We start from the raw sequence: 15,679 nt of genomic DNA on the forward strand, positions 1-15,679 counted from the left end.
CTTTCTTAGTGGTACCTCTTACAGTCAATGGGAACCTGGATGTGATGAAATACAGCTATAATTTCTATGTAACAAATGAGGAAAGTTTTAAATTTTGTTTTGTTTTAAGGAAAAAAAAAACACTTGAGGACTTAGAAATCAGATAATCAAGTTCACTAAAAATTGGAAATAAATGATTATGAAGGCTCTTAGTATTTTTTAAAAAATTCAATAAAACTTATTGGGGCAACACTGGTTAATAACATTATATAAGTTTCAAGTGTACAACTTTATAATACGATATCTGTATACTCTATTGTGTGCTCACCACCCAAGGTCTAGTCTCTTTCTGTCATCATATATTTGGCCCCCTTCACCCTCTTCATCTTCCCCTCCAATGTAGTAGCTTTGTGATCACTATTTCTGGTGGGCTTGTCCCATACTTCTGACCTGTAGAGAAGCAAGGTACCATTACATATGGTTAGACCAATATAGAGGGCTAGAGAATAAATGCTAGGAGCAGATACATGACAAGAGGTCATTTTGACTGGAGTAGTTATATAAATATTCATGGACAGAGTAAAATATAAGCTGAAACATTTTATCAAGGGGAGGTATGAGAGGATTTTGGTAGGTTTTGAGGAGAAGGAAGGACATTCTAGGCAGATAAATGCTTTCACGAGGACATTAAAGAATGGATGTGCATGAGGTATTCAGAGTGCAGGAAGGAGAACAGCAAGACCAGAGGAAGATTATAAAGGGAAGAAAAAAAAGCTACAAGAATACATTAATTATGTATGGTATAAAATGGTGGACACATCACCTACAGATTCATGGTCAGTATGTGAAACTGGGTCAATTTTACTTAGAACAGAGAAAGAACCAGGTGGAATAAAAAATAAACTGTTTTTTTGAATTTCCATTCATACTCTTAATTTAAAATATACCGGTAATTCCAATTTCTATGAATCATGCCCTCAGGGAAGATAACTCTTTGAAGTTGAAAACAACAAGCAAAATAAAATGTACAATGATATTCAGAATAAAAATGTTATTGAGAATATATCATGTATGTCACTCAGAAAGACAGAGGAAAATATATTCAGGAGTAATAAACTTCAAGTTAAATAAATAGCATTAAAGCTTATAACAAAATTATAGACAAGCAATTCAAGCTCTCTCAAGGGCCTTACATACTTCAAGGAAAACATCTTCCAATTATCATAAAAAGCCTTCTCCAATTTTTACAGTTCATCTATAATAAGCTGATTGCAAATGTAAAATGCATAGCCCAGGTAGCACTGCATAGTCAGCTGTAACCATAAACTCCAGTGTAATGACAAGCAATTGAAACAGCAATACTACTACTTAAGCTATTTAATTCAGATTGCTTGGCATTAATACTGATACTCCTGCTGGAGGGAAAAAAACACAAAATATTTGTAATAAACAAGTATATTCATATTATTAATCGTTTATCATACAAAAACAAGTCATAAAAAAAAACAAGAGCAGAAAACAAAAACACCAAAATGATACTTTGACTACAGTGCTAATAAAGGAGTATCATTTTCTTAAATGTATTTCCTAGAATTATCTTCAATGGAGTGCCTGTAGCAAAAAATAAAAAGGAACAAAAGAAAATGCTTAGTTCAGAGATTAAAACAAAGAATCCAAGAAAAGGTTTGTGGATGTCTAACCATTAAGAGCCTTCATGGGGGAAAAAAAGTCAATTTTAAAATTTCATTATGAAGTATCATTATGCAAAATCGGCAGGGGATAGTTATGGCTGCATATCTAGTTTCTAAACAGTTAAGCAATTGTAGGCTTTTTTGCTTAGATAAGGAGGTAACAGTGAAGGCTGATTTTGGACAGGCCAAGCATTTGTTTGGAGCAAACCTGAAATTTTACAGGGATGTCCATGTCGTCATGGTCTCCAGTGGCCTCCTCATTAACACGCAAGTTAGTCTTTTGGGATCCTTTTATTTGGTTACTTCATTCATCAACATATTCACTTAGTTGCTAATTCCCTACTATATATCAGCCCCTTCTTGGTCTCTTCCTTCAAGATGCTTACCTTCTAGTAGGGTAAACAGCTATGCAAGTAAAGGAAAGAGAGATCACATCTCCCTGGGAGGTGGAGTTGAGGACAGTTGGAAGAAAGTCAATGTTGTCTTCAAAGAGGAAATGATCCTTGAGTTAAGTCTTGAAAGATGAGGAGGGGTTCTCCAGGAAGACAATAAGAAGAAATCTCAAGCAGTCAAATGACATAAATGAAATCCCAGAAGAATGGCCAGTCATGGTGCTTGGGGGAATTACAGATACGACTAATTAAGAGGTCTTGGGTTTAGCCCAGAACCCTCATTTCCCTGAAAAATACAATATAACCTAAAAACCCTAGTATCTGACAATTCTCAGTAAATGAGGTTTACTACATAAGTCATATCTGTGCAACATTGTATTACAGATAAATGACTTGATTTACTAAAGAGGAAGAGAAACAAAAAAATAAAATACCTTCAGCTGATTTCAAATAGACCCTGATTCTATGATGTGAAGACCAGGGGATATTGAGGTTCTGATTCCCCTCTATACAAATGGCAGCTCAGGGATTAGAATGGGGAGCTTCCTCACAGGACTTGTGGCTTATAAATAAAGCTTTGTCATAGGATTTGAGGAATGCTTCCAAAATCTAATTTCAATGATACCTGTTTGTTACGTGCATGCATTCAAAACCCCATGGGCCATTGTTCCCTGAAGTTCCCTCTCCCTCTCTGGTTAAGAAAGTAGGGTCATCACTTCTTCCTTCTCCCAGTAGCCTTAGAGCCAGAAGCAGCTCAACTGTGTATAGAACTTCAGAACACTACCCTCTTAGCCCAATGCTGTTTACCAATTCACCCTTCAATTTTCTTGGCCTAAAGAATATATGGTTACTTTAAGATTCAATCTTCAGTCAGTGTTAGAAGGTATAAGGCTACGTAAAAATGTTTTTAAAAAAATGTATTCAAAGCAATATCATGTTGCTAACATAGTCCTTTCGGATAGAGTGTATTCCTAACTCTATGTCTTTTTACCTCACACATTAACACACTGAGAAAGTGCCAAAAAAATTTTAGAACAGTAGTTGTTACGTCCTTTGCATAGCCAAGTTCAGTCCTGATTTGTGGACAGCTTCCATGGTATAGTGGGTGGACAAAGACAGTTTAGTGGAAATCAAACTACCTTCCTTCCTCACTCATGGCAGGCAATAGATACATATGAGGTAGATAAATAAATAAACAAACAAACAAACAAATAAATAAATAAAATGCAAATAGCCCATTTTAGGTGGCCATTCCAGATAAACTAAGAAAAGGTTGAGAGTCTATCTATATACCACATCATTCCTATATGGGACTCCTATATTCTGTCAACCAGAGCTCTCCTCCTCCCCTTGGCCAGAAAACAAGTGTGTTTCTGTAGATTATGATATACACACTTCTTTGAGTTACTGTTTTTGATGCACTTGATCTCTTGTATGTGTGTTCACAGTAATAATGTGTCTTTTAAACATAAAGTTCCCGGGGGCAGAGGTTCTATATGTGCTATTTCCTATATAATTAACGCATTGAGAAGCAGCATGAACAGCTAGGTGCTTAATCAATGCCTTAATGCTTTGGGATTAGTATATAAAGAGGGTGACCATGTAATTGATTATTCAAGCTAGGACACTTGTGAGAGTGAATGAGGACACCATTAATAATTACACTGCGACAAGAGCTATCAACCAGAACTGTTCTGAGAAAACTATGGTGTTACTGTCATCCTTTTTGATCTAAAAGAAGGATTCTCCTTTGGAGACAGCCAGAGTTATTTCTTATAACCATGAGTAAAAACGCATTTTGAGTCAGACATCACTTTCAAATGGGGAGAAAGTACCGTATGATGCACTCCAGCGTATAATACACACCCATGTTTTTGGCCCAAACTTTCAGGGGGGAAAAAAATCTTTCTTTTTTTTTTTTAATTCAAATTTTTCTTTGTTTATACTTAGGTATTTGCTTTTTGTATTATAAAGGAATTTTAGCATTTATTTTGTATGGTACAATAAACTTTATGTAACAAATAATTACAAAACACAAGAACAGATACAAGGTACAAGAAATTTTATGTACCAGTAACAAATTTATGATATTTACGTACCATAGAAGGCCAAGAACTCTTCGCCATTGCAAATTAACTGCAAATTCAACAAAACCGATTATCATATTCCAGGGTATTATTTTGCATATGGATATCATTATTGATTCCAAGAGTAATACTTTTAACTCATAAGCATAAATAAAATAATTAAAAACATTTATGTAGATAGAGAATTAGTACTACCCATGTATAATGCACATTTTTATTTTTCCCTCACGTTATAGCAAAATATGGTGTATCCTTTTAGAATGGCTCCAAAAGAACAAAACTGAGTGTTTCTACTCACATACACTGAATTCTCTTTTTAGATATTGTCCGCTAGTAGGTCAATTCTCCTACACTTTATTTTTGATTTGGGTTATACCTATTAGTATGACACCTCATTACAACTCTGATGAAAATGGATATATCTAGCAATATGTATATTGGGAAAAACAATGGAAAGTTCTAACAATGGGAATCTATTCAACTTTCTTTTTATTTTGAAAGGCTGCCACTTACAGTCATTAGTTTACTAAGCATATTTGTATTTCCAAGAATGTAATTGTTGTGTTTTTTTCCACAAATTTGCCATTTTAGGCCAACCTGCCAAACTTTCATTTGCATTTATCAAAGGAGTTTATGAATTAGCTTTTTCAAGATAGGGTTAACTGGTTACAACAACAAAAACAACAATAACAATGCATATTTGCTATCTATTCTTCTCTCTAATTCCTTGACATATTAATTTTACCTGATTATCCATCATGTACTCTAGTATTATATGGTTTAAACTCTTTAGGAAAATCTCCCAAATAAAACATTTGGTGAAAATCGAGTTACAATATATTTGTTTGTCTGACATTAAGTTGAGAATAACCACTCAGAGTTAAAGGTGTATCTTAGACTCTAATCCCTTTTCCTTATTTTCTATTTCTCTGCTTCTTTGCTGTTGCCATAGTACCAAGGCAACAGCAGATTACAAGACCACAAGACTTTCTTTAACAAAAATAATGGAGAGAAAATACAGAGTGTGATTAAAATCATTTGGTTTTGGCACTGGCTCTGTAGACAAAATGTGATGTCTGAGGTAATTTTTCTATTTATTATGCCATTTTATTAAGGCAATTTTAGTAACTGGATACAGATACATTAAGCCATCCCCTATACATATTCCTTCCAATCATGCAAACATGAACATACAACATGATATCCTTTTTTTTTGTTTTCAAAATTTATGAAGTGTTGAGGGAGGGGTGGAGAAGCACACTATTTTAAATCAAATTTTTAAATTAATTCAGGACAAAAGATCACAGCTTCAGCCAAGGTACATGAAAGGCAGTGCAGTAAAAGGTCAACCACAGAATTTTGTTTTCCTTATTCTTACTTGAAAGAAGAATTTTAAAAGTATACCTTTCATGTAATTTAAAAAATCAATTTATTCTCTGCATTTGAAGGTTGCCAGAGGGGACAGAGGTTGAGGGGCTGGGTGAAAAAGGTGAAAGGATTGAGAAATACAAATTAGTAGTTACAAAACAGTCACAGGGATCTGAAGTACAACATAGAGAATATAGCCAACAATGTTGCAACAACTATGCACATTGCCTGGTGGGTACTAGACTAATTGGGGGGATCACTGCATAAATTATATAAATGTTGAACTACAATGCTGCACTTGAAACTAATATAAAATAATATTGAATGTCAACTGTAACTGAAAAAATAATTTAAAAAATCAATTTGGCTTGGTGTCACTTGCAACTGTGAATGCTAGCATATCTATACTTGTCTCTCATTCAACATGCTACATGAAGTATATGTGGTTCAGAGCAGTCTTCATCACATAAAATCAACACAAGTGACCCCAAGGAATCCCTTTTTTCCACCAGACTTGTACTGGTCTTTCCAACTTTTATTAGTGCCATCCGACTATCATTTTACCCCTCCTAAAGCTTTGTGCATGGGGGCATACAAGCATACACCTAGTCAGACTTACCACCCAAACCAGCTTCCATGGAAACCAAGTAGGTCACTTATTGAAAATTAAGGCCCCCTGTCCCCTGCAGGATTTCCTCTGCACCCTCCACTCCCCAACCCTACACCCCCTGTCACAACCAATCACTTTCAAATCCTGAGACCAAGCACTGGAACTTACATTCAAGGCTTAAGACTAGCCCAGTTAAGTCTTAAAACAGGAACTTAATATTCCTTTAAGAAAATATTAACGGAACGAGAGAGTGAGAATAAAGTAACATTTATCATTGCACCTGCTGTATGTTCAATGCCTTTAAAATTTCTTCACTTTACAAAAAATTTTGTTGTTGTTGTTGTTGTTGTTGTTGTTGTTGTTGTTGTTGATTTTTTTATTAGTTTCAGGTGTACAAGACAAAATAATACTTAGACGTTTATCATTTGTCAGAGGGATAGTGGATGGGGGGAGGGGGGTCCACACAGTGTGAGGGATAAATGAAAAAAATTTTTTAAACAGCCAGCAGCTCTAGTACATACAAATAAAATCTAACTTAACGAAAGTGATGTCCATGGTACTTTTCATGGTGAGGTATTCTAATATCAAGGTCACAGGCACTGTGATGCTTGGAGTTGCTTTTGAGGCACTTACTATTGACTTTGTTTCTGCAGAAGTAGATCGGCTGGCTTCTATACAGGTTATGATTTTTTGTCCCTGCTTTTTCAACAAAGAAAGCATAAGAAGCATCCTGCTAACTTACCATCCATAACTTTTATACTAGATTAATAATGGCAACAAATTATTTGACATGTCTCCCATTGAGAGGTGGGGGTCCATGTCTTCCCTCCTTGAATTTTGGCAGACACTATTTTGACCAATAAAATATGAGGACATGACTGTGCCACATTCTGAGCCTAGGAATTCAAAGACTGGCCACTTTCATTTTCTGTCTCTTGGAACACTTCTTCTGAGGTAAACAACTACATAAGAAGTTCAACTACCCTGAGACCACCACCATGTTGTGATGAAGCCCATGCTGCCATGAAGAGGCCACATGGAAAGAGAAATTCCCAGCCTGCCCTCAGCTTTCCCACTATCCCAATCTAGACTCTGGATACATGTGTGAAGAAGTCATCTTGGCATCCAGTCTTAAGATGATTCTGGACTCGGCCATCTGATACTAATTGGATGAGATCCCAAGTGACAACTGATCAGCTGAGACTGGTCAATATATAGAACCATAAGAAATAATAAATTGTTGTTAAAGCCATAGGCTTTGAGATGCTTTGTTATTCAGCAATAAGCAACAAAACAGCTCTCTACATAAGGCAACTATTTTTCTTTATTGATCATTGAAAACAGGTACTTATTTAGAAGAAAAGCACCACCTCATCAATTTTTCTCATACTCCTCCTACCACCTCATGTCCCTGCCAACTTCAAATTCTTCTTAAAATGCTGTAAAAGCATATGTCTGAAGCCAGGCCTCCTTTTTACCATTTGTCTGCGCTTCCTCACCTTTCACGTGTTAGATTTGTACACTTCTGGAAACATATTTATATTGTGTAAATAGTGATGTTTTATTACGAAATGGGATGTTCATGTCTCTTTCTTTTTTTTTTTAGAAAGCAAGTGTTCCACAGAGAGAAGCATATATACCTGAATATAAAATAGCACTTCAAACATGGTAGAATACTTTCCTCTAGTATTAAGCTTTGAGTTTTCATAAAAATGGTATATTTTAAAAATAAACTTATTGTATACCCTCTTTATAAAGCGCCACTTATTTATCAGTTTCCCTAAGCTTAACAGAAGACTTAGGGGAAAAGTCCTCAAAAGAATTTGTACCTCTTTCCCTTGTTTATACTACGAGCTTTCCTGAGTATACACTTGCTGTCCACCTTCTCATTCCAATGTCCCTGCAGGGTTAAACAGAGAGCAACCGATACTTTCTCAGGTTGCATTGTGTCTCTAGTTCTGAAATAGGACAGATAATTTAACTATATGGGTTTAGCCTATAAAAGTTTGTATTCAGGAAAACAGGCACTTTTCAGTAGATAAGCATTTTCCATACAATCTTTCTAGAGTCTATTTAAATCTTATAATAAATTACCAGCTTGGTACATGCATACACCTATATTACATAGCAGAGCATTGAAAACAAGATCAGATTGCCAAAAAGCAGAGCTTAATCTATAGAAAATATTTTTTTCTTTGTCCCATGTATTACAACATTAATTCAATAACATTTCTAAAATGGATCTGGGCTTATATAAGCAGACAAATAATTATAAAGCATATAAATCATTACTTCCTAATGTGACTGCAACAAGATTCAATATAATTTACAGATAAATATGAGAAATGACTACTTCTTTTTACTGAATTAAATCCAGCAGCATTTCAAAGAAGAGAAATGAAGACTCCCATGTTTGTTTGCAAAGAACATAATCATTAAGAAAAATAAATCTCATTTTTCATCCATTTAAAATATTCCCTGAGTCGGGAAAATAACTACAAAATTAACATTTTTACTATTAATAAAATGCTATCTTAGCATGAAAACATAACCTTTACTTTCTACTAAAATCTCACTTTACGTAGAATAAAGTTCAAGAGATTAAAATGACTGCAAAGTCTGAGTTTCAAACTGCATTTAGAAGGATATAGTGTTCTTAAACTATACTATACATTAATGACCATTTGGTAAAATGAGGTCATTATTGAAACATTTGAGATTCAGAATCAGTCTATGTCACTTACTGTGTTTCCCCAAAAATAAGACCTAGTTGGACAACCAGCAAGAATGAGTCTTTTGGAGCAAAACTTAATGTAAGACCTGGTAGTATAGTATAGTATAGTATAGCATAGCATAGCATAGCATAGCATAGTATAGTATAGTATAGTACAGTACGTTATGTTATGTTATGTTTTGTTATGTTATGTTATGTTATGTTATGTTATGTTATGTTATGTTATGTTATGTTATGTTATGTTATGTTATAAGATCCGGTCTTGTAGTATAGTAAAATAAGATAGGATCTTATATTAATTTTTGCTCCAAAAGACACATTAGAGCTGATTTTCTGGCTAGTTCTTATTTTTGGAGAAACACGGTAATACTGTAAAATATAAATCATTAGTAACCTAAAAACTCTGTCATGGGACCCAGAAATTGAAGCCCCTTTGAAGGATTGCTTATTTGATTGGGCCTTTGATTTGGGAAGAGAAAAAGCGATTTCCTGTGACAATTTTTTTTTATAATTCAAAGATATTGCATCTATAAAAATATTTTGTTTCTAATAGTATACATAATAAGAATCACATAGACCTACCAAAGCTACTGCAAATATAAATTTTTATGATGTATTAATTAATTTCTTCTGTGTAAAATGAATCATGAAATTCTCTCTCCTTGCTTAAAAAAGGGTTCTAAGTGGTGAACTTGGAAAATGGAAATAAATAGGGAGAAATTTGTGGAAAGGCCATCCTCCCAGAAAATAATAGATGTAATGAATAGTCTTACTTGTCCAGGGCTTCCATAAGAAAATATATTCTAAGTTGTTATAAAAACTGACTAGGGATAATGTCACAGAAATGTCGTTGTGAGGTGAACTTCTTGAAATTTCCCATGGAATGTACAACAAATTGAACAACTATAATTCTACAAAAAACACCCTATACAGTAGACAGGCAACACTAAAAGGTGCTCAACTGAAATAACCTAAAGGTGGACAAATTGGGTGAGCAGGGGAGGAGGGAAGCAGGAAGTGCACAGACACTGGCTGCTGGGCACGGGACACAGACTAGAGCTTGGAGCTCCGAGCTCCCTGAATTCTAGAGCTACAGCAGTTGCTAAAGAGAAAAGAATTTGGATTGCTAGCACTTCTCTTATGGCCAAAAGCCCCACCAGAGGGATCAGCATATACCACTGTTGAACCCAACACTCAAAGCAGAGATCTTGGAGCAAAGACTGAGGGAAGAAGAGTGAAGATGGTGGTTTAAGACCTCACTGCCAAGCAGAGGATGGAAGAGTTAGGCACGGAGCCTAGCAGCTGCCTCCCCATCCTCCCAGAGCTCACTCAATCCAAACCTGTCCAGTGCTAGAAGCAGAATGGTAGCAGGGTAAGATCAAAAGAACAGAATATTTGCAGTTCTGAAAACTGTAGCCAACAGGCACAGATATGTGGCCCAACTAGTTCTGGTGAAGGGGAGGGAGACTCAGGTGCAGTATTGGCTGTGCTGGTGGTTGCCACCATTGCTCAGGGCCACCTCTCACAACCCACTCAGCCCCTGTCCCTACCTACCTGGATGGATCCCTGCAGGTAAACAGAAATGATGAAGCACAAAGGCCCTGAATCTGGTTCAGAAAGAGATTCATAACTTTACAAGATCTCCACATTCTCCCATGGAGGCAGTTCCCTGAGACCCAGGTGACCTGCTCGCAGAGAAGACCACCTTCCAGGGAATCCCCCCGTTGTGTGAGAAGCCGTAACAGTGCAGAGAAAATATAAAATTAGGGTGTGTGAGAGAGAATATAATGCTGCACTGGGAGATAAAATAAAGCATTCGACCAAAAATTACTGGAAAGCAAAAGAAAGACCTCTGTCTATCAACCTGTTGCAGAACCCACTCCTCTAGATACCTAGGATGAGAAATAATAATTCATTAATTGCCACGAATAACCAAGGTAGCAAGGCAGCTCAGAAAGAAAATGAAAAGTTTCCAGAAAATGAACTAAAATACATGGAAATTTGTGACTGAAATGACAGAATTCAAGATTGCAGTTCTGAAAAAGCTCAATGAGATGCAAGAAAACACAGACACACACTTTAATGAACTCAGAAACACAATCAAAGAACTAAATGAACATTTTACCAAATATATTGAAAATTTTAAAAGGAACTAAATAGAATTTCTGGAAATTAAGAACTCAAAAAAAGAAATGAAGAATGAAATAGCCAGCTTAGGTAATAGAGCTGACCAGATGGAGGAAAAAAAAAAAAACAACAGTGACATTGAAGATAGAAATCTGGAAATGACACAAATGGAAGAAGAGAGAGACTTGAGACTTAAGACAAATAAAAGAACTCTACAAGAACTTTCTGATTCCATCATAAAGAGCAATATAAGAACAATGGGTATTCCAGAAGGAGAAGAGAGGGAGAAGGTAACAGAGTATATTAAAACAAATAGCCAATGAGAATTCCCAAACCTGTTAAAAGAACTGGATTCTCAAATCCAAGAAGCAAATAGAATATCTGATTACTGGCCTTCTCCAAGACACATTATATTGAAGCTGTCAAAAATTAATGACAAAGAAAAAATCCTCAAGGCAGCCAGGGAAAAGAAGATGGTAACCTACAAAGGAAAGCCCAATAGAATATCATCAGATTTTTCAGCATAAACTCTACAAGACAGGAGGGAGAAGAATCAAATATTCAAACTATTGAAAAAGAGAAATTATAAGCCAAGAATAAAGTACCCAGCAAAGATATCCTTTAGATATGAAAGAGGAAAAAAGACCTCTCCAGATATACAGAAGCTGAGGAAATTGTCTAACACATGACCTGCACTACAAGAAGTACTGAAGGAGGCTATTCGACCTACAACAAAAAAGAAAAAAGAATACAAAACTATGAATGATATTATGAACAGACAAAGAGAAGCAGGAAGTAGCAACCGCTACACTGAATAGGACACTATGCACTTAAACAAAACATACGGGGTAAACTTAAAAAGAGAGAGAGAGAAAAAAACTTAAAAAGAGAGAGAGAGAGAGAGAGAGAGAGAGAGTGGAAACAGACAACTTGCTACTGCAGTGAAGAAGTCAACTCACAGCATAAATAGGGATAATTGGTGACAAACAAAACATAAAAGGGGAGAGAGTAAAGGTCGAAACTGGTACAAGGAAATGGAAACAATAAGCATACTGAAGAAAATGGAATACTCCAAATATGAAATTTTGTTTTACATAAACTTAATGGTAACCACTCAAAACAAAATCTAGCACTGAAATTCATAACATAAAAAAGAAGAAACAGAGGGGAAAATCATAGAATACCACCACAATGAAATAACAGACAGCAAAAAAGGGCAAAGAAACAATGGAGACACAGCCTTACCAGAAAACCAAAGATAGAATGATAGGAAATCCTTGCCTATCAATAATCACCCTAAATGTAAATGGACTGAACTCACCAATAAAAAGGCACAGAGAAGCAAATTGGATCAAAAAGCTAAACCGAACCATATGCTGCCTCCGAGAGACACATCTCAGCTACAAGGACAAATATAGACTCAAAGTGAAAGGGTGGAAATTGACACGCTAAGCAAATGATATTCAGAGAAAATCAGGTATACCTGTACTACTATCAGATGAAACAGACTTCAGGATAAAAAATGTAACAAGTGACAAAGATAGACATTTCATAATGATAAAGGAGACTATACAACAAAAAGACATAACATTCATCAATATTTATGCCCCAATCTGGGAGCACCAAAATATACCAAGCAACTACTAAAAAGAACTAAAGGGAGAAATATAAAAAAGCCCACAATTATAGAAGGGGACCTAAATATATTGATAGGTATGCATAGATCATCCAAACAGAAAATAAAGAAAACATCAGCCCTAAATGACACATTAGAGGCAATGGACATAACTGACATTTTATAGAGCACTTCATCCTAGACCATCAGACTATACATTCATTTCTAGTGCGCATGGGACATTCTCAAGGATAGACCATATAGCGGGACAAAAATCTAGCTGCAGTAAATTTAAGAAAACTGAAATCATACCAAGCATATTCTCTGATAACAAGGCTCTGAAATTGGATATCAACTGCAAAAAGAAAAGAAAGCAAGAAAACCACAAATATGTGGAGATTAAACAACATATTATTAAAGAACGACTGATCAAAGGAGAAATAAGAGAAGAGATCAAAAGATACATAGAAACAAATGGAATGAAAATGCATCCCACCAAAAATTTTGGGATGCAGCAAAAGCAGTTTTAAGAGGGAAATTTATATCATGACAGGCCTATCTCAAGAAACAAGAAAAATCCCAGATTAATAACCTCACATTACACCTTAAAGAACTAGAAAAAGAATAATAAATGAAATTAAAAGTCACCAGAGGGAGGAAACAATTAAAATCTGAGCAGAACTAAATGAAATAGAGAACAAAAAGACAATAGCAAAAATTAATGGAACGAGGAGCTGGTTCTTTAAAAAGATTAATAAAATTGAAAAACCCTTGGGTAGACTCACTAAGATAAAAAGAAGAAAGACACAAATAAACAAGGGTGGTGAACACACAATGGGATTTATAGATGATGTAATACAGAATTGTACACCTGAAATCTATGTAATCTCACTTACAATTGTCACCCCAATAAATTAAAAAAATATATAAATGAATGAGGGGAAGTTACCATAAATTGGACAGAAATAAAAATGATCATCCAAGAATACTATGAAGGATTGTATGCCACCAAGTTCAATAACCTAGAAAAAATGGACATGTTCTTAGAAACATATACCTTCTTAGGCTGAATCACAAAGAATTGGAAAATCTAAATAGACCAATCAACAATAAGGAAATTGAATCAGTCATCCTAAATCTAACCAAAAGCAAAAATCTAGGAACAGATGGCTTCATTAGTGAATTCTACCAAATCTTCAAAGCAGATCTAATATCTGTCCTACTCAAACTATTCCAAAAAACTGAAGAAGAGAAAATACCTGCTAACTCATTGGTCTAATAAACTTACACCAATGTTTATTGATCTAAATAGACCAATCAATGGTAAGAAAATTCAATCAGTCATCCGAAACCTTCTCAAAAGAAAAAGGCTGGGACCAGATGGCTTCACTAGTGAATTGTACCCAACATTCAAAGAGGAGTATCTAATACCTGTGACTACTGAAACTGTTCCAAAATACTGAAGAAGAGATAATACTTCCTAACTCATTTTATGAGGCCAACACTACCCTGATACCAAAACCTGGTAAGGATAACACATACACACAAACACACACACATACACACACACATATTACAGACCAATATCTCTGATGAATAAAGATGCAAAAATCCTAAACAAATTTCTAGCAAATCAAATGCAACAATGGAAACAACATGGAAACAACCAAAGTGTCCTTCGATAGATGAATGAATAAAGAAGATATGATACACACACACACACACACACACACACACACACACAATTGGATGCTATTCTACTATAAGAAAAGATGAAATAGTACCATTTGCAACGACATGGATGGATCTCGAGATTATTTTGGTAATCGAAATAAGTCAGACAGGAAAAGTCAGGAACAATATGATTTCACTAATATGTGGGATATAAAACTGAAAAGAACAAAAGAACAAGACAAACAAATGAAGAAGCATTAAAAAGATTATTCATCACGACCAAATGCGGTTCATCTCCGGGGCACAAGGATGGTTCAACATCCGCAAATCCATCAATGTGATACATCACATAAACAAAATAAAGGACAAAAATCATATGATTATATCAAATGATGCAGAAAATGCATTTGACAAGATACAACACCCATTTAAGATTAAAACACTTAATAAAACAGGTATAGAAGGAAAATACCTTAACATAATAAAGGCCATCTATGACAAGCTCTCAGCTAATCTCATAATTAATGGTGAAAAACTGAAGCCCTTTGTTCTACGTTCAGGAACACGACAGGGCTGACCCCTATCACTTCTGTGTTTCAACATAGTATTCGAAGTCCTAGCCAGAGCAATCAGGCATCCAAATTGGGAATGAAGAAGTTAAGGTATCACTCTTTGTAGATGACATGATCTTATACTTAGAAAATCCTAAAGACTCCACCACAAAGCTATAAATGACGAACAAATACAGTAAATGAATACAGTAAAGTAGCCGGCTACAAAATCAATGTACAAAAGTCCATTGTATTCTTACATACTAACAATGAAATCTCAGAAAAAGAAACAAATGAATGAACCAACAACAACAACAACAAAAAAATTCATTTTGCATTTTCAATAAAAAGAACAAAATACATAGGAAAAAAACTTAACCAATGGTGAAATACCTATACACCAAAAACTATAGGACATTTTAAAAAGAAATTGAAGAAGACACAAAGAAATGGAAAGACATCTGTGTTTATGGATTGGAAGAATCAACATACTTAAAATGGTCATATTACCCAAAGCATATGCAGATTGAATTCAATACCCATCAAAATCCCAATGGCATTTTTTAAAGAAACAGAACAAAAAATCATCAGATTTGTATGGAACCACAAAAGATCCCGAATAGCCAAGGCAATCCTAAGAAGAAAGAACAATGCTCGAGACATCAGACTCCCTGACTTCAGCTTGTCCTAAGAGGCAACAATAATAAAAACAGTATGATATTGGCAGAAAAACAGACACACAGACCAATGGAACAGAATTGGGAAACGGGAAATAAATCCACATAAATATGGACAGATAATTTTTGACAAAGAAGTTAAAAACATACCATGGATAAAAGACACCCTCTTCA

This window comes from Rhinolophus hipposideros, assembly GCF_964194185.1.
Source record: "Rhinolophus hipposideros genome assembly, chromosome: X".
In the NCBI taxonomy this organism is placed as follows: Eukaryota; Metazoa; Chordata; class Mammalia; order Chiroptera; family Rhinolophidae; genus Rhinolophus; species Rhinolophus hipposideros.